General features: G+C 34.6%; 1 long non-coding RNA gene across 2 annotated transcripts in view; it reads right to left on the bottom strand.

Moving 5' to 3' along the window:
• Positions 1-4,545: 4,545 nt before the first annotated feature.
• The window catches only part of LOC146597596 (uncharacterized), a 50,381-nt gene continuing 34,794 nt past the window's right edge, over positions 4,546-20,132 (bottom strand). The window contains exon 3 of one of the 2 annotated variants that reach the window (XR_014895433.1): positions 4,546-5,916. This is a non-coding gene — a long non-coding RNA (uncharacterized LOC146597596). Of the gene's footprint in view, positions 5,917-12,923; positions 13,129-20,132 lie in introns of those variants that run through there. The other variant, XR_014895434.1, reaches the window with a different exon arrangement.

Raw genomic sequence — 20,132 nt, 5'->3', positions numbered from 1 at the left:
AATTCAAGCACATCCACTGCTTTCCCCTCATCCACAAATCCAGTCATTTAGTCACAAAGTAGTTCATCAAACATGATTTACTTTTGGTAAATCCATACTAACTGTCCTTAGTTACCTTCTCCTTCATATGTCCAAAAATAAGCTCCAAGGGACTCACTCCACAATTTTGGGGGGGATCAAAGTGAGGCTGACATGGTGCAGTTCCTCAAATTGCTCTTTTTGAAAATGGATGCAACACTTGTCTTTTTCCAGTTGTCAGGGACCTCCCTAGCTCTCGACAACTTTTCAAAGATGATAAACAGTCATCTTGCAAGGACATTAGACAGATTTTCAGCACTCTTGTGTGCAACCTGTCAGACCCTTTGGACTTGCACTGGTCAAGTTCTCTCAAGTAATTCCCAAGTCCACCCTCATATGCTGCTGGTAGTTCATCTCCTCCTTGAACCCTTTCACTAAACACAGAGGTCTGTGAGACCTTGGTAGTGAAGGCTGAAGTGAGGAAGGAATTGAATACCTCAGCCTTATCTGTGTTTGCTCTCACTAGATAACCTGCCCCATTCAGGAATTGGCCAACATTTTCCATTTTTCCTTTCCTTTTACTACTAATGTAGCAGTGGATGTTGGCCCTCACCTACTGGCATCAATATTAAGTATTTCAGCAATGCAAAAATATTCCTTCTTCCTTCAAACATAACAGCTTGGCAAACATTAAAAAAAAAAAAATCCTTGGATCTGGCATCTCTGGGAAACTATTGCCCACTGTTAAATTTCTGTTTCTGAGCAAATGGATTGAATGGAAACTAATAGACATAATCTGGCATAATTTGTATTCAGACTCATATCTGAATGGAAATACTTTAACGATGGGCAACGATGAATCTCAAAATCATAAGAAAGACAGCCAGAAAAGTTTTGAAGACAGATAGACTATTCCACCTGACAGTGGTCCAGTTATCTCCAATCCTTTCCTATTTGGTGTTTGTTTAGTCTACTTTTAAAAAAACTTCACTGATGACGGTGCCTCCCTAACCTATTCCAGTGATCAGCTGTCCTTACCATAAGGAAGCTCTTCTGATGTTTACTTAAATCCCATTTACAGCCAGCATGCCATAGCAGCAAAATCAGAAAATAAAAAACAAAAAGTCTTTGTTTTATCTGCATAACATATAACTATGTATCTATAGTTATAGATTATCTCTATATAATTCCATTGTCCCATCCAGACAAAACTGGACTTTGTCCAAGTGAAAGTAGTCTGCAAGATATCAGTGTTGCAGGATAAAGAGCAACACCTTGATAAAAACAGCCAATTCCTGACATTAAAAAGAGAAGAGATTCTTAGGAATGAAGAGAAACTGCTCAGCCCATTTTAACTCTGTATCAAAACTCAATCTAGATACCAACACAAGTGATTAATGGTATGATTTCTACATTGCTTTTGTGCTATAATATGATTTCTGTTGGCACACTTTACTAATTAAAATTGCAGAAATATACTTGGAAACTAAATTATTCTGTTGAAAATTAATTGAGACCAACTTTATATATTTTATCATATTTTTGTGTACTTATACATATAAATATTGCAAGCTGGTTTCTCAAATGATGAAAAACACCAGTCTTCCATGGAAATTAACTCATTTCGTAAGCCTGCTTCAGCAAAATGCCTGGCCCCATTTTACCTAAATGCCTTGCTTTTACATTGTTATACACATTTATTTTATTTTCTAATTGTCACATCTTCCAGAGAATTATTGATTGCAGAAAGACAGATAAGTATTCCAACATGTTCTGACTTCAGTATTTAAGATTTAAATACCTAAATCTAAATTTTGGATCTGAGTAAGTTTATAAAGTTGCATACTTTAGGGGGAATAATGTGTACATGGCACCTGAAAATCAAGACACTTTCCATAAGCTGCTTAACTTTGTCTAATTCACCTTTCAAACTTATTGTGACAGTTAGGTGAAAGTATCTGCACACCTTATGAAATTTGGGATAGGTTACTATATATACAATTTTAATTAAASTTCTAAGTCCATTTTGGGATTAGTAATCTTCTACTTTCCTCATTTTACCTACTCACTTCAGTCATCATCTGATACTCCAAAAGATACTAGCATAGGTTCCACAGCAAAATGACACTCAAGTGAAATACAAGCACCTTTAAAATCTGTTAAAGAAGAGTTGAAATAAAAATAATTATAATTTTTATTCTAGACTAATTTGTGAGTCCTATTATTTACTATTTCCATTCTTGTTTTCATAAATTTTTGCATAGGATGATTTCTATTCCATATATATGAAAATAATTAAAATTGAATCAGTCTGATCCAATAAAAAAAAAAAAATACAGAAGACTTGTGAGAATTTAAAACATACCTAAGACAATTATGTATTAGAGTCCACTAACAGCATTACAATTTTCAAAAAGGTATATTTCAGGGCTAGACTAAGATTTGAAATGGTAATTTCTTTCTTATATAAYGTCCTTGTTTAAGCTGAAATGATTAAAAACAAACAGACCCAGATTCATTACCCTGCTCTTTATCTGCTCTGGTTTTCTGCTAGTTTTCCAAAGAACAGAAAAAAAAAAGGTCAAAAATAGCTATATAAAGATTACCTTGACTTTTCTCTATGCACATTTTTTTATTAAAAATAAAATTGGATGATGAGTAGTTAGGTCACCTAGAGGATAGTAAATTAAACAATGAATAAACAAAGTCTTTCACAATAAAGAAGATGATGGAACACAGATTTTCTTAGCATAACAAGGTATGGAACCTGGCTTCAGTACTTCACCACAATAGTCTAAATTAAGAACAGCAGAGAGCAAGTTAGAATCATACATGGTTAGGAAAAAAGGCTCTGTTTATAAACCATAAAAAGAGGTATGCTATCAGCTGGAAAATTACAGTACTCTGAGATCAGTTTAAACAAAGTTTCCTCAAACAGCCTTTCCTTTTTCTGTGTGTCACAACATACTTGTCTCATTTTAACCTACAGAGTTCTTTTTTTTCCCCTTCCTTCTTCATGTCACATATTAAAAAGAACAAAATATTGTGAGGGAGGGGGAGTACAATTGAAATAGCATAAGAACAAGTGCAATTGTAGTTGTGTACCTGAGCAGAAGACATGCTTTACAAAGTGACCCAGTTCTTAATTGCACTTGAAATTCATCTTCAGCATGACAATAGATCAAAACAAATAGCAGGTAAATAAGCAGGTTAAAAATAATAGAGCTCACAAAACTAGAAGTGGAACATTATAATAATCAGGGCTTGATCTAACTCCCACTGAAGTTCAGTATTGCCACACATGTCAATAGATTTTAGCCTGAGCACTTGTGCAGAAGTACAGTTAGTATTTATTTTTAATTATAATATTCTACTTCCTGTAGAAGTCCCATACTCTGAATCTGTCTAGTAAAACCAGTCATCTCCTGCATTATTCAGCTCATAGCTATTCTGAGCCAAAGAATTAACTGTTTTTTACTCTTTTTAACTTATAACAAATAACATATTAACCCTGAGGCTTATTAGCACCTCACTAGCCTCAAGTCACTATTGACAAAAATCAAAAAGAGACAAAGAGTAGGAAAAACTACAGCAAGCAGATAGATATAATACAATTTACAGGCAAGTACAGCTGTAGACTGATTTCAACACATCTACATTTATTTGACTTGAACACTTCAATCACCTGATCTCCAAAAACTGTTCTAAGGAGTACGGTCAGCTTAAGACAGCCCAGTGCTGCCATGCATTTTACTATTTGCCAAAATAATAAAAGACAGAGTGCTTCCTAAGCAGGAAGGAGCCCAACTTGAGGATTCTAGCCCATAATTAAACAGTACTGCAGAAAAAAGTCTCCTCCAATCACAAGTCATTTGTCAGCAACCCTGCTGGCTATTATATWGAGATAAGTTGTTTGAGGACCCTGGGACCTTTGAGAATGAATGAAACCTCTTCAGCTTGTTTGTTTGGTTGTTTTAAAACTCAMAGTTTATAAAACTGCTTGCAGATTTTATTGACCCTTTGAATATACTCTAACAGTGGCACAATTTCAGACTTCCAGCAACTGCTAGCAAAAGCTTTGCACTTAGCAGTTAAGGTAATTCACACATCAAACAGAAACTATCAATAAATCTCTATAAAATCATTGAGTTTGCTTAAACAAGGTTACTTTGGATTTAAACTGGTTATTGAAAAGAAAGATATAGAATACGATGGACTAAAATTTTACTTTAAAAGGAACTCTATATATGCTAAAGGTGTTTCACTAAATAAAATTAAAAACAATATTGACTCTGTAACTCCAATCAAATGTTAATAAGAGGAATAGGAGTGCAATTCTGACAAAATAAAAAAGTAAAGATAGGGGCTACATAAGAATAAAAAACAACTTAAAAAAAAAAAAAAAAAAAAAAAAAAAAAAACTTTTTAATAAACTAAAAAAGAATCTAAGGATTTGGCCAATAACATTTATTGCAAAAGGTAATTACATTTAGAAAAAAAAAAGAACAAAAATATAACCCACATATCTCTTGTCCAGTTGTTTAATTCCCCAAATCAATTAAAATTATAGAATAATTTATGATAACAAATACACAACAAAACCCAAAGGAATGGCAATTCCAGCTTAAATGTTTCCCAAATGCTTCCAAACTTAAAGCTCTCACRAAAGTAAATCCTGCTTAAGGCATGCTGACATCTAAGCTGATCCCCAGCAAACTTACCCTTGCACTGGAAGCAAAATGGAAATCAGTGAAGACAGCTGGGCTGGTGCAAGCTAAGGATGAGGCTAGAAGCAGCACCTCTTCCAAGCTATTAAGTTCTACAAACTGAATTAACTCTTTAGTTTGTCTTTGTGTACCATGCCAATCTCATGGAGCTTGCATTATCTCTCTTTACATAGCTAGCATTTTTGTTTTTTACTGAGGGGTGTAGACACACTTTTGGAAAGAAGTCAGAACATCTGATGGCGCTCAATGGGACCAGTATCTGTGGCCTGGCTGAGAGGGTCCTGAGTCCCAGCTGCCACTGAGTTCTGAGCTATGCAGGAGACTGGAGACTCTGCTACTGGGGCAAACAGTGCCTTGAGCACAAGAATATGCCTTGATCTTCCCTGAGTTCACAACTGGTGCTAGATCCTCCTGAGCCCAGTGAAGCTGGATTCCAGCTAGTGCTGAGCAGAGGAACATACTTCACTTTCTTTTCCCAGYTTCAAGCACAGTATTGACTTGATGCAGTGTAAGGGGGAGGGGGAGAAAGACCTCTGTGCTTTTAACATATTGCCAAATACAGATACACTCTTCTTTGATCTCAGAGCGAAAGATCTTTACCATCTGCAATATAAGCAGTCTGAATATGACTGTGAAAACAAATGTATGAACGTGCCTAACAACTTCCGCTCCTCTAGAAACTCTATAAACAAACATCTAAAGTTATTTTAGGGAAAAGTGTCTCTACTGTACTAGTATTGCCTCATTAAAATGAGCAGTTTAAATACYATTTGATTTCACAAAAAGTAAGAACTGACATCTAGTAAAGTGCCTACAAAGGTCTATGAAACATGACATCTTATGATACAAAAGAGGAAGAATATTCAATGTCTAAATTAGCTGAAATCAGAATCAAGTCTACATCCTTAGATTAAAAGTACACAAAAATGCTAAAAAGAAAAAAACTTAAGAGAATAAATATTAATCCCCTATTTTTATTTCTCCAAGATCTTCTACTATACTACCTGAAAATCCAACCTGCCTGCCTGCACTTATATAGCAAATGCTACTTGAGCATAGTAAGCGCCATATTCTCATAATGATTGATGACAGATGTCCGATCAGGTTCTTGTTACTGCGATCTGGAGCAGGGTGGGATCAGCAGAGCAGCTGCCAAAGGCCATAGGCAAAACTGAAAGAAAGAACAATGCAAATTCACAATTAGGGACTCTCTGGGGTGTGGGAGGAGAATGATTTGGCCTTTGCAGATTATTGCAAACCTGTTTTTGTTTAGGAAAGAAAAAAGCTTTATGCACTTTCAAGTTCCTGACCGATTTTTTTGTCCCATAACTATTCTTTAGAACCCCTAGGCCACTATATCAGCTGCCATATGTCTCTCACATTAGACAGCCTGGACCTTTTCCATCAGCTGCAAGAAACTTTCAACACATCTGGTATAGGCTCTTCTCATCAGCTGCTACGCGCCTCTGTGCATAATGACTATCAATTCCTTCCACTGGCTGCTATGCTCTTTGCAGAGCCTAGTGAATCTCTCCTAGCAACTACAATAGCCTTCCACAATATGTAATTAAATTAACATTTTTAGCCACTATAAACTCTCTCTTAAAGCAGCAGGATCCCTCCCCATTTTTCCCCTTCCTGGCACTTGACCCTCCCTTGTGTGAAGCTGTAAGACAAACTGATCTGGCTGAAAACTAGTCTGGAGAAAAAACAAACAAACAAACAAAGAAAAGAAAAGAAAAAAAAAAAAGGAAGTCTTTCCCTAAAAGACTTTAGAATCAGTTCTTAAACTGGTTCATTCTATATGTCATGCTGAGGAGGCAGCAGCATATTTCTGGAATGAGTGTCTAAGGATGGCATCAATATACTCTTTCTTTGGGCAACTGTAACTGTTTATTCCAGCTCAAAATTTTACCTAGACATCCTTAGGCTGTGATTCCACAACAGTTAACATCAATCTAAAGTGTCACTTTGGAGACCCTCTCCCTTCCTCTACTTCAGGAAATAAGCTAGCCAGAAGCTGTTCTTATAAGTGAAAAAAGAAAAGTGAAAAATACTTGCTGATTTTGTTGCATTAACTAGTTCATCATAAGATCAGATGAACATTACTGTCAACCAGAAGGGATSAATCATAGAATCGGTAAGGTTGGAAGGGACCTCTGGAGATCATCTAGTCCAACCTCCCCGCTCAGCAGGCTCACCTACAGCATGTTAGACAGGGTTGCAGGCGGGCCTCGAAGATCTCCAGAGAAGGAGACTCCACAACCTCTCTGGGCAACCTGGTCCAGTTCTCTCACAGTGAAGAAATTCCCCCTCACGTTCAGGCAGAACTCCCTGTGCTTCAGTTTCTGCCCGTTGCCTCTTGTCCTGTCACATGGGACAACTGAAAAGAGTTTTTCCCCATCCCCTTGACACCCTCCCTTCAGGTACTTGTACACATTGATMAGATCCCCCCTCAGTCTTCTCTTCCCCAGGCTGAACAGGCCCAGCTCTCGCAGCCGTTCCTCGTAGGGCAGGTGCTCCAGCCCTCTGATCATCTTCGTAGCCCTCTGCTGGACTCTCTCCAGCAGTTCCATGTCTCTCTTGTASTGGGGAGCCCAGAATTGGACACAGTACTTGAGATGAGGCCTCACCAGGGCTGAGCAGAGGGGCAGGATCACCTCCCTCGACCTGCTGGCAACACTCTTCCCAATGCACCCCAGGAGACCATTGGCCTTCTTGGCCACAAGGGCACATTGCTGGCTCATGGTCAATTTGTCATCCACCAGCACTCCCAGGTCCTTCTCTGCAGAGCTGCTCTCCAGGTCAGCCCCCAGCTTGTCCTGGCACCTAGGGTTATTTTTCCCCAGGTGCAGGACTCTGCACTTGCCCTTGTTGAACCTCAGGAGGGGGAAGGAGTTGTATTGCAAAGGTCAAGGCAGCCAGGACTACAGAGTCACTGACACAGTTTGCCTTCATCTTCAGTGGAATTGCTGCTCTTATTTGTTAATTAGAAATTTTATATTTTCACTTCAGTGCATACCTGCTCTACTTAAGATTCTGTCAGACATGGAACTTCTGGAGAGACCTCAGAGGCATCACCACAGTTCCATGGTGAGTTCTAGAGTACCACGTGTAGTTACCCAGGACTGAAATATGGGTTTACTCATACAAACTGAAAATCATTTTGAGAAAAATTTAATCAAGGTCCATTTTAAAAAAGTATTTTCATATCTGAATAAAACAATGCATACATAACTACATTAAATGGGCATTTATAGAACAATCTGTAAATGCAGTATTGTTTTCCCTACCCACATGCACATAATATGTAGGCTGTTCTCTGATGCTAAGAGTAAAATGTTGCCAGAAGAAACACAATTATGACYGAAGAAAAAATGGCAGTAACTAATAATCAGAACTAATGCATTCATTATATAAGAAAAACAGCTAAAATGTAAGAAAACTTTAAATATTCTAAGATTTCAAAAATAAACATATTTTTAGAAGAAATCATGTAAGATTTTGCAAATCTATCAAGTCATACTGCTTTTTTGCACCTGAACTACAAAAGAAACCTGATTCTGCTAACAATTAATTGTGGGTTTTTAACTACCACTTTCGTTTGGCTAACGTACAGTAAAAAGAAAATGTCTACCTCAGGTACTTTTCTAATGACAGTGAGGGAATAATTATTCAGCTTCTGCTGTCATGGTTTAAATCCCAAAGCTCAAGTTGAGATTAAAATGAACTTAGGCTACCTTTTTGTTACAGTTAAAATAATATACCTAGTAATTAAAATAACAAACCACTGAAGAACTACATATAGAATGTGATTGCTTTTGCTTATAGATTTAGCCTTGTATGGAAGAAGTCAGCATTTAAGATATCTGTAGGATAATCACAACATGAATCTGTTTYAATAAAGTAGGTTTCTGTAGAATTTAGCTCTTTTTTCACTGGAAGAAATACGGAGATAATTGAAATCTGAAGATTTTAATGTAAAAGTAAAATATTCATTATAATGAGAGATTACATAATGGAAAAGAMAAAGGCAAATGATTAGAACACATCAGATGTATATAGCTCACTATCTACATCACTTGTTAGACATTATTTGACCTTTGCTGATAAAAAGCAATTTGGGACACTAAGCAGGAAAGTAGAGGGAAAAAATGAATTGGCTATACTCTATGAAAAAAAAAGTGCTAGAATTATAAGACCATCTCAAACTTGTCTTAGAGACACTGGGAAGGTAGCCAAAATCTCGAAAAGRGAAATTTAACTTGAGTTTAAGGATGTTGCTCTGTCTTAAAGCTCAAGATTCCAGAGAATCAAAGACATAATGGGTAGAGAACTGTTACAGAAGTCTTATGCTCTTRCTGGAGTGGAGATAAACCTTAGCTTACAATTCATTATTTCTTAGGATAAAATCAAAACACAAGAAAAAACATTAAGATAATTACAAGGATGTGAATGAATGCAGGAGAAAGAATACAGAATTGTGAAAATCAGTAAGTTCAGCCAGAGCCCTAACTACAATTCCATAGTATTAAGGTATGTTTGAACGTACATGCACACAAGACAAACGGCTGCTGAGAGTACACACTGTCTTAACAGAGCTTGAAGGTCCAATAATGTAAATGGCACTAAGAAATTAGGTTAAAAGTTGGCWTTTTTTTCCCAGGTGCTTAAAAGCCAAATCACAAGACTATGACTGACTAAACAACAAACCTGAAGAAATACTTGACCAATGTTATAGTGACATTAGCAGCTTTCCTCAGCAGAAAATAACCCATAGTTCAAAACAAAATGTAGGAGTGTGTGGGGGAAGGGAATCTAAAGCAGTAACATGTTCCAGCTTTAGAGACGATCCATATGAATAAAGGTCCAAGATTAAGAACGAAGGAATAACAACATTCAGCAAATACAATATATACATTAGAGAATTTATACTGAACTAAGCAAAATGTTCAGTATAATATATATATATATATACACACACATATACATACATACATACATATACACACACACACACACATATATATATATCTCCAAGCTGTGATCTACCTGCCAGCATTCTGTTTTAGTAAGTGGAAGAATTTCCACCAGGGGATTAATATCCTATGGACAATACTAATGGAATATATTAATATTGGCAATAATTGCCTGGTAGTGTTTGACTACTAAATTTGAAGATTAGTCTGGTGTATCTGCCTGCCTGTATTATGAATCTTTCTTGGATTCAAAATAATCTGAAAATGTAACCTAATACTAAAACAACTTTTACTTACTATTTCCAAGTTAAAAGAAATTGCACATCACTTCACAGTCAAGCATAGAGTTTGGTCTTGTATTTTATTTTGGAACTACATCTGTTTTGTCACTTTAAGGAAATACACCATTTGAAAAAAAAACAGATCTTTGAGGTCTATACAAGATTTAAAGTTGGAAATGCTGCAGGATTTCAATACTATACTATTTCTTTAAGTTAACAATTATAGATGAAAAGTTCTACAGCATTACGTAGGAGTCGTCTTAACATTTGTGTAAATGATTTTTAATTACAGTTCAGCTTTTTTATCTTTTCGTATTAATGTTCTGAATTCAATAAAGAACAGGTCAAGTGTTATTTCAAAAGGAAATGTTTATAAAAAAACTCATTTAAAATAATCACTGTTCTGAAATATAGGCATTAAAATAATATTAAACACATCTGATAAACAATCAAGGACAACATAAAGGCAATTTTACCAGTTACTAAATCGTTATGATCAACTGTTAACTTCTTTATTAACAAAAAATTGAGGAAACAAGTAATTAAACTTTAACTAATTTCTACTTTCTCTGAAAACTTTGAACAGATCACTTAATTCATGATAAAATAGAAGTCCACCGAAGTCACAGAAGTTAGGCAAATGCCAGGGWCAGAAAAGAAAGAATCAGTTCTTTTTGTATCCTCCTTTCCTTCAAGCCTCATCTACTTTTAAGTTCATATTCATGCTTTTTAATGCTATGTCAGCATTCAAGTTTTTTTATGCATAAAATGTAGATGAGAAAACTCCTAAATAATTATTTAAATGTGTCCAAAATATATACATCTTTTCAATGTTTTTTGGACATTATGACAATACATTATATTCATCAAGCTCCCCACCAAGTTGACAGACAAGTCTCATCARACTACATTTTTGTTAAGAAAATCTGCTTTCACCTGTCAAATCTGAATATGATAGCAGTGCTATTTTTTTTCCATTATTTAAAAACTTAAATATTTCAATGGATGGTTTGTAATCTCACAAAATCTATTTTGTCAGATGCAAAATAATTTCAAATAAAATTAGCCTTCAGATACTAATTTATCTCTAAAATAATTTATTACTTTCTTAAACAAAAACTGGTAGRCAAACATATTACTCATCGCTTTCACGGGAAGTAGTACAGAAAAATGTGGTGACCTTCATATAAAAATTTAAATTTTATATTTTATTTCAGATTCCAAAATGAAGCTCTAGCATAMCAGTAGTGTTTTTCTTCATAAACAGAAGTTATATCCAAACATCTAATTATGTACATACACAAAGCTACAATTATAAAGCTATCCAATAGTCCTGAATATATKATTCAAAAGATGCAATATCTTTACCTTCACAAAAGTCAAATAGAGAAAATAAAGCATCTTCTCCATTCTCATTTTCTTTTAATAKGCTCATTAGTATTTAGTTAGTGTGCTGAGAAAAAATGAGGATTTCCCTTGAAGCTATTTGACATGTTACTATTTTTTTAACCCACTTTTCTTACACTGATTCTTCCCTTAAAACAGAAGGAGGAAAATCGGTGACTTTCATGTAAGGAAATTTTCTAGCAAATTTAAGGAAACTGTATTTGCTCCAGCTTTCATTCTTTTTTGCCGTATCTGAAATGCATCTGGACTACCAAGCAACGAAATTGTCTGAAATAGGCTCCTGATGAGATGACAGGTGGAAGTAAGCTCTGCCAAGCAACCATTAAACTGACCCAAGTGACAGGTTTTTGCAAACACACCAGCCTTTGTTTTTAAAGCACGTACCTGAGACAAAAATGGACAGGGCATTTTTGCTAGAGCAATTTGGCCATAAGCAGTTATTAAGATCTGCAAAAGAATACTCTAGAAGTCCCTTAATAATGTCTTTTGAGATCTCCAAATTCAGCAAAATTTCTGCTATCTTCAGAAAAGCTGCACCAGTTATTCATTTTTTGGTTCAGGCTTCTGCTTTCATATAAAGGCAAATGAAGGAGTCTTGCCGGATAAGGCAGTACATAAGCACCAGATCTTTTATTTGCTTTGCTGATTATGTATATGTTTTGTATAAAGTTAAACTGTTCAAACAGCAGAACACGGAGACATTGGTGAATACTCCGCGTTCTAGTTATTGGTAACTATTTTTGGAAAAGGATTCTGGGCAGGGATGAGAAAGATCCGAGAACAATTTTGTGGTTGTTCAACTTCCCATGGAATACCTGCACAAAAATATCTCTAATTAGTCAGTTGCAGTGTTTTCCTGGGAGGCGAGCTGAAATCCCCTGGTATGCAATGGTGCCTCCACGTCCCATGTTTTAGGTGAATGCTGTGGCATCATACATTCAGCCCCAGCTGCTAAAAGGAAAAGGGTAAACACTCCAGATAAAAATTACTCAGCAAATTCAAGCTAAGTTGACGGAGTAGTTTTAATGTTACCAGAAACACCTTTTTATCAATTTTCCACAAATCTACCATTCATCACAGTATTCCTGCCCAGATTTAATCTTCAGCACAACCAAATTCTCAAGCCTGCACATATTTCTTACTGTCCTGACCTCCAGTAATCACATGAACAAGTGACAGTTACACATGATTGCAGCTGTAAGCTTTTATGCAGTTTATTCATAAATCCATTCAAATCTAGCTGTTATCATTAAACTCCTGTTTAATCACTCTGTGTCTTCATTCTAGCTGTTGTACAATATTGTGCCAGTAATTTTTAAATAGCGTTTAACGAGTTATCCTCTGAGTTCTATTGCAAACTTTTTTAGTGCAGCTAATAAGCTGTGTCAAGTGGTTAACAGCAGCTGTAGGTAAACATGCTCTGATTCTATTTATTTTATGTCTCAGATTGGAAAGCTAAATAAAAACATGTCATTATCCTCAGAAGGGAGTTTTATTCAGCAACTAGTCCATACTCATAAATGTGGGCTGAGCAAAATTCTGAGATAATTTCATTTTCTTCATATGTCATGCGGGACCCTCAGACCCTGTCCCTTGCTGTTCAGGGCTYTTCCTTGGGAGTAGCAGGCTGAAGTCTTCCGAATTTCCCGTTTCCAGTGTGGTAAATCCTCAGTGCATCACGGGGGAAGCAGTATTTTACGTGAGCACTGTGGGGTCCTAATTGCGATGACACCGTGAGTGAGATACGCCACAAGATAAACAGCAATAGCTTGTGCAACATCCAAAAACCCATCTTCCTGGCTGCTTCAACAGAGAAGCTGAGGACCAGCTGGGTAAAAAGATTAATATAGTCCCTGATTTCCACAGCTGATCTTTTCAGAAGATTAGGAAGATTGTTAAGTTTGTCACAGAGTATTTTRACTTGGCCCAAAGGACAAAAATTAGAACTGATCTCAAAGCAGCAGCTTTGAGGCAACATAAAGTTCACTTGATGGAATATACTTTCAATTGAAAATATGTACAGTATACCCTATATAATAAGTAAATATAATAGCATATGTATGGTTGATCTTTTGTGTGCTTTACATTTACTAATGAGGCAATCTGCTTTGCTGTCAAAGTTCAACAATATTAGCTTATATACCAAAAAAGTAGATGTATAAAAGTCACTTTACACAAGACAATTTATTGAAACTATTGAAAAAAGATACAGATATTAAGACCTAACATAAAACAACCTATGAGGGCACAGGAGACAGGGGAATCACAGAAAAATTGCTAAATGCGAACAATTTATACCTAACACCAATTTCTGGTGATGTAATTTACAAAATATGGGGCCATAAAACCATTACCATTAAAATTGTCCTCCACATTCCAGAGTAATTTTTGAGGAAATTACTGGAGATTGAGAGATATAGACAAGATAATTTATTTCTTCTAATCAATTATAAACYCTGATATTCTTGTTTCCACAAGACTCTAAACTCATAAAAAGGAAGCGTTGTTAGAAATGGGCATCAAGACTGGACGGATTAGAAAATGTTAATTAAAAAAAAATCAGAAAAGGGACCCTAGCTGAGTAAGCTAAACGAAATCAATACAAATTCAGTTTTCAACTAGCAATAGCCTAACATGGTTTGGGCTGAATATTTTATGAATTCAAATTAATTTATAAAATTAGTTGCCTTGTCTTGGGAAACTACTGTTAATTTGGAACAAAATTTGACTGTTATTATCCTATAGGCTACTTTTCTATAAATTCCATATTAAAAGATACGAAACAAAGTTTAAAAAACAGCAGCAACAATGGAATAAACAGGGTCATTATTTAATGAATGGGTAAGTTCATCCCATTTAAAGTTTGACTTTATCACCTGTGTATTATATAGCTGAAACATATATGGTGAATACACAAACATTACACTGTTCATTATTTTTTGCCTCCGTTCTCTCTCTCTCTATATATATAAATATATGTATATATAGCATCATCACACTATAGCAATGATGTGTTAATGATGGTATTATCACTCGATAAAGTGGCACTTTTAATGAGACTTTGTGCTCTTTAATGTTGCCTGTAGGAATTTTTCAGTGAAAAGAATTTCTTACAGCAATTCAATACAACACAGCAGATTTTCCCAAGGTTTTCCTAATTAAAATATGACACCACATTTTTACCAATGTTTTCAACAGAAAGCTCTGTAAAAAAAAAATCTTTTAATATAAAATAAATATTCTACAGTCATCATAAATTTCATAGTGATAGAAAAACTTGGTTCAGAGAATTAACAAAGACTTTCCTCTCTGAGTACTATTATGTTTGAACGGTAATCTTATACAGCTAGTGTTTTCTCAATGTCCTGGGGAGCCTGATCATTGTAAATTACCTGTGACATCTCATTAATCCTCTTTTTCCTCACAAACGCATAATTAATGGTAACACTGACAATAATACACAAATTAGCTAAGTGACGCTTTATGGTGTTGGTTTTGATTAACGTCAGGAACCCAAAAATGACATTAATGTAATGCAGATCCCAAAAGGCAACTCGCACTTTGACCCCAGACATACATTTTGTTTGCACCATCACAAAGATTAATCCTTCCCTAGATGAAGACAAGACAAAACTCTGGCCACTGGCATTGCGTGCTGGGCTGTCGCTGAAAAACAAACTGCCTCAATTGCATTTGTTTAAGAGGGAAATCTTAATGCATAGAAAACAACGGCTTAGTGTCATTTCCTATTGTCTTGTTAGGACAAAGATAAATGAGCTACTGTCATGATTTAGATCAACTGCTTTTCTGCAAACTTCTATTATTTGCTTATTTATGGCCTAGAGTTTAATTAAAAGCATACCTAGACACAGAACTGCACAATGATGTTATTAAAAATGCTTTCTCACCTAGCACATGCTTATTTAGGGGATCAACTTGTACTTAAACTATCCACATGTGCTACACATAATACTGATGTTACAGGTACGAGTAGGTAATACAAGAATAGTAAAACGAAGTAATGTCCTTTTCTTAGCCTGAACTAACAGGATAAAAAGTACAATTTATCCCAGCTAATGAAAAAGCCTGTTTTCAGAGTACATATTTATATATATTTGTATAACTGAAGGTATCCAGCTCAGAAAAGTTAAAAACACATTCTGCAATTTGAAAGCACTGTTTGCAACTACATCACCACCTTAGAACCTAAAGTTAACTATGATCATGTACTCATCTAATATTTTTGATTTCATAAATTCAACTTATGTTACACAACTAAATCACAAGGGAAGCCTTAACTGTTTTGTAAAGCACAGTAGTCCACTTTTTTTCCCCAAGAGTGAAAATCCTCTCTCAACTTCTCTCTCATCAAACTTTTTGCTGAAAAGCTTGTATACCATATCTTCTATACACAAAGAAATGAGTGATTGTTTTTGTAAGATCTAACATTTTTACATGCATTAGATATTATTATTCAAAGTACTGCAAGTAGACGTCCCTAAAAAGCGTTAAATGGTATTTGGATTTCCTATTGCAACAAAATAAAAGATTTTCTTCAATTAATGAGTTAGAATGTAGAGATATTAAAGAAAAACTAACTGATTAATACAGATAGATGAATAGGTGTGGATTTACCATGAACCTGAGAGAAGAAAGAAAAATTATAGACTACTACAAAACTGKGAAAGATTTTAAAACCAAACCCAGAAATTAGTGGTTAAAAACTGAATAACAGAAGCCATGTAGATAAAGGCTTCTGGGCACCTTTAATGTTTTGATTATAACAGACATATGTATATAGTTAAAAATAACTCACATTGATTTTTACCTCTCAAATGTGCTATCAGCTGATCTTAACTTTGCTGACTTTACAATGAAATGGATATATAAAATAACTTGTTTAGCTTAGCCACATTATTTTTAAATTTATTTTTTGTTGGTGTGAATTTTAAAGCATTGTAAGCAAAACATATACTAAACTTTCCCTAACTCACAAGTACATTTGAAAGCACTGTGGAATTTAAGGGGCCAAAGGGATTCCCATAGAGGCCATATATTCACTCTAACTAACCAAGACATAAATCCAGATTACTGCAATAAATTATTTTTATTATTTGAACAGAGTAAGTACAGTATCACATTTGAAAGACATTTGAGTTTAATTCATATCTTAAAATTGACAAAGACAAACAATCACAGCTACACCAACGGAGACGTACTAATGTATACAGGACATACAAGTTAGACTTCGAAGCAGAGACAAATCTGTTCTTTATATCATCATAGTGGCATAAGGTCATTCAAAATGTAATTGTACTTCTTCATAAAACATAAAAAATTGTCTAGTTGGAGCTGCAAATTTTAAATGGCTTTCCCTGTATAGTAATCCTTTATCAGCTTGTATGAACCTAGTAGTTCTTTGTTTCATACACAATTTACTGGCAGGCTACAGTAACCATTTGCTACTTTTACTTTGCTGAATTAATATTCAGCCAGCTACAACAAAAACCTCCTAAATGGAAAGAAACCAGGCTACATTTAACCCTTCCAAGTTATCTCAATTTCCTCTTCCCCACAGATATGATTAATATTACCCTATTAGCCTGACCATGTCATTTTATTCTTTCGATTCCATGCCAGCCTTGTAGAAAGCAATCTGTCTAGATATACGTATATAGAAATGATTTGTTTCAATGTTTAAGTGCTGCACATTGACTTTTAATGCTAAAAAATGGTTGTAGCAAACTCATTTTTAAAGCCTATAGAATTGTGTGCATAAGAAAAGAAGTTTGTCCATAAGGAAAAATATTTTTCTGACGGTTCACATAACACTTCAGTACTGTAACAGTTTCAAGAACTCTTACTCCAAAATATAATCAGAGCAATCTGTGTAAAATTCCTGTTTACAGTCATATCTCAGAGTTTAAGATCTACTCGAACTCTACAGCTGAGTGATATCTACAAGTAAGGAATTTCTTTATTACACAGTTTTATACTAACCTGATTAATATAATAGGCCCAGAAGGCAAAAAATAGCAATGTTGGTTTAGGTTTCCTTTATAATTTAACATCATCAAAGGATTTCCATAAATACAAAGAGTGCATAAATTTGTTTAATATGGATTCAGTTTTATCTCCTCCACATTCTGCAGTTCATATAAATATTTGCAAAAAATAAACACAAAAGCTGTAAGCTTGTTAAAAAAACACATATACTCAAAGGGGCTCTTTTTCCCAGCTGAATTTAGAATATACATGTGTAAGTCTGCATTTTAACATTATATTTTCAGAAAAGATATTCAGGGTGGCGTACATCATCTTATTTAAACCTTTATACATGCCTTATTCACAGAAAAGCACAATATTCTACCTTTCAAGAGCTTAATCCTCATTTAAYCTCAATACACAATTATTTGTTAGGGTGACGGAAGAAGAGCATTAACATTTTACACATCAGCATTTACCTGTTGCTCTGTGAAATACCGTAGACTGACAACATGCTCAGTTACTTCAGCTACTTGTGAGCTGAGCAATTATTTACATAAAATTCTCTACACGTTCATCTGCAGGTGTTTCAATTTGTTTTTTTTAAATAAAAAATAACGTCAAATCCAAACCACATGATGCACTCATGCATGTTCACCCCCAGCCCCAATTTTTGGAGGAGAGGTAACAGCCCTATTGAGACTGTACTTTATGAAGGATTTTAATGAGATTTCTGACTATATTTTTGTACCAGAATGTCAAATAAGCTTCAAAAGCAAATGTAAGCTGTAATGCTAGTGACACATACTAAAAATAACCCTATAAATCTGTTCATTCTGTTTAGATAGTCTCCTTCGTTGTAAAAAGTGAGACTGCTTAGCTTTATTAGATGTTTTGGAAAAAAATAATTCTGGGGGAAGTAGGCCAGTGATAGTGTTATATTTTTATAGTGATTTACTGAGAAGCCATCTATTTTCTAATCTTCCATAATATCTCAGCTGTAATTAGGCAAACTTATATTAAGTCTTTTGCAGGAAATTCTTTAGACAGCCATAAACATATAACCTCCCAATAAAAAAAGACATTGATAATTTTATCATATAAACGAAGACTCTGAACAAGTTATGTTTGGCTAAAACAGAGCTACGCAACATTTTGAAGAAAAATTCTCATTCCATTTTAGCCTGTTGAAGTATTTCCACTGTTTCCAATAACTAGCAGCTATATCTTAAAATAATCCTGCTTACTGCAAGAAGAAGAAAGCTTACAGTTCTACGTTTCAATTTAAGAAATTACTATTTGAAAAGATCTCATCGAAGAAACAGTACCGAAAGCTGCACTACTTTATATGAACATGTACAAATAAAGGGGAACATTTATATTCTTTCTTATATGCCTAAATAATTTGAGAGCTTTTAAATCTCTTCTTCCCACATCTAAAAAATGATATTAAGCAGTATTATTAACATTGGTTACATTGGTTTATACGTGCATGTGCCAAAAGCAATTGTACTCTAAGGATTTGTTTGGGGATATCTTAATCAAACAGAGCTGCAATATAACTACAGAAGACAGACAAGGCTCAAAAACTAGCAGCAATTCTTTTTCTGTCTTTAACAAAATAAATTGTATACAACGTCATGCCATGTTCTTTCTTATTTTTAAACCAAGGCATACASTATATAATGAACCATTCTAAGAAAATATGATTGTTGCAGGGTTTGTACCCTTGCTCCAGTTCAAGATAAAAGCGTGCAACAGTAGTATTAGGGTGATAGTTATTATAACCATAATACTCTAGTAGACAGTGCCAAGAAGTCATTAATGCAATATATATCTCTTTGATTCGTAAAATGCCGAGTTAATGGGCCAAATTTCACTASACCTTGTACTTGCAGTGCTGTCATTTTTTATAGCTATCAATTTTAAGAGTATTATGGTAGAACTTAATATGTATTTCTTGTGCTGACCTCTATTTTGCTAATTGTACAGAAGCTTACACAGCTTAAAGGTATTCTTATTTGTTTAAATCTGAATATATGTATGTGTATTCATAGATGTATGTATATATACAAGATATATATAAATGATATAAATACCATTTTGTACCTTCATTCAGAATTTCAYTGATTACTCTAAACAAATCTTCAATTACTTTATTCAGATCTTCCAAATGAGGAAAAGAACTTGTTAACACCTATGTCAAATGACTCAACAGTATAAAACATGAAATAAACTAYAGCACTGTGTTTATATATGTATAATTTCAGATAAAAATATACTAGCATTTAGCCTAAAATAAAATCTATGATCAAAATGGAAGAACTAATCACCACTGAAACCCATATTCACAGGGACAGCTTTTGGTTGCATACAAGAAAAAAAGAAAAAAAAAGAACATATTCAGATCAAAAATTAGATGAAAYTGAGAGACTGTGTGAGTAGTCCTGAATGTGAGGGAAGGAGATATATACATATGCACCTATAATAAAGAATAAGCAACCATGCCTTGAAGAAATTAAAAGCAATCAAATAAGCATATCTATATATAAAAATATAGAAAACTTTAAAAGTTCATTTTCAATAACTATCAGTTGAGATAGCTACTAATATGTTACATCTGTGTAACATTAATATTTGATGTAAAAGTGACACGGCAGGGTATAGTAAATTTGCTTACAGTCTAATGGAAATGCAGTGTGAGTTTAAAGGGAAAAAAATAAAAGCAATAGCTG

The sequence above is a fragment of the Rhea americana genome, unplaced genomic scaffold (genome assembly GCF_003343005.1).
Source record: "Rhea americana isolate MKP2758 unplaced genomic scaffold, rheAme1 scaffold_18, whole genome shotgun sequence".
Lineage (NCBI taxonomy): Eukaryota > Metazoa > Chordata > Aves > Rheiformes > Rheidae > Rhea > Rhea americana.
This window is presented reverse-complemented; position numbering and strand designations above follow the sequence as displayed.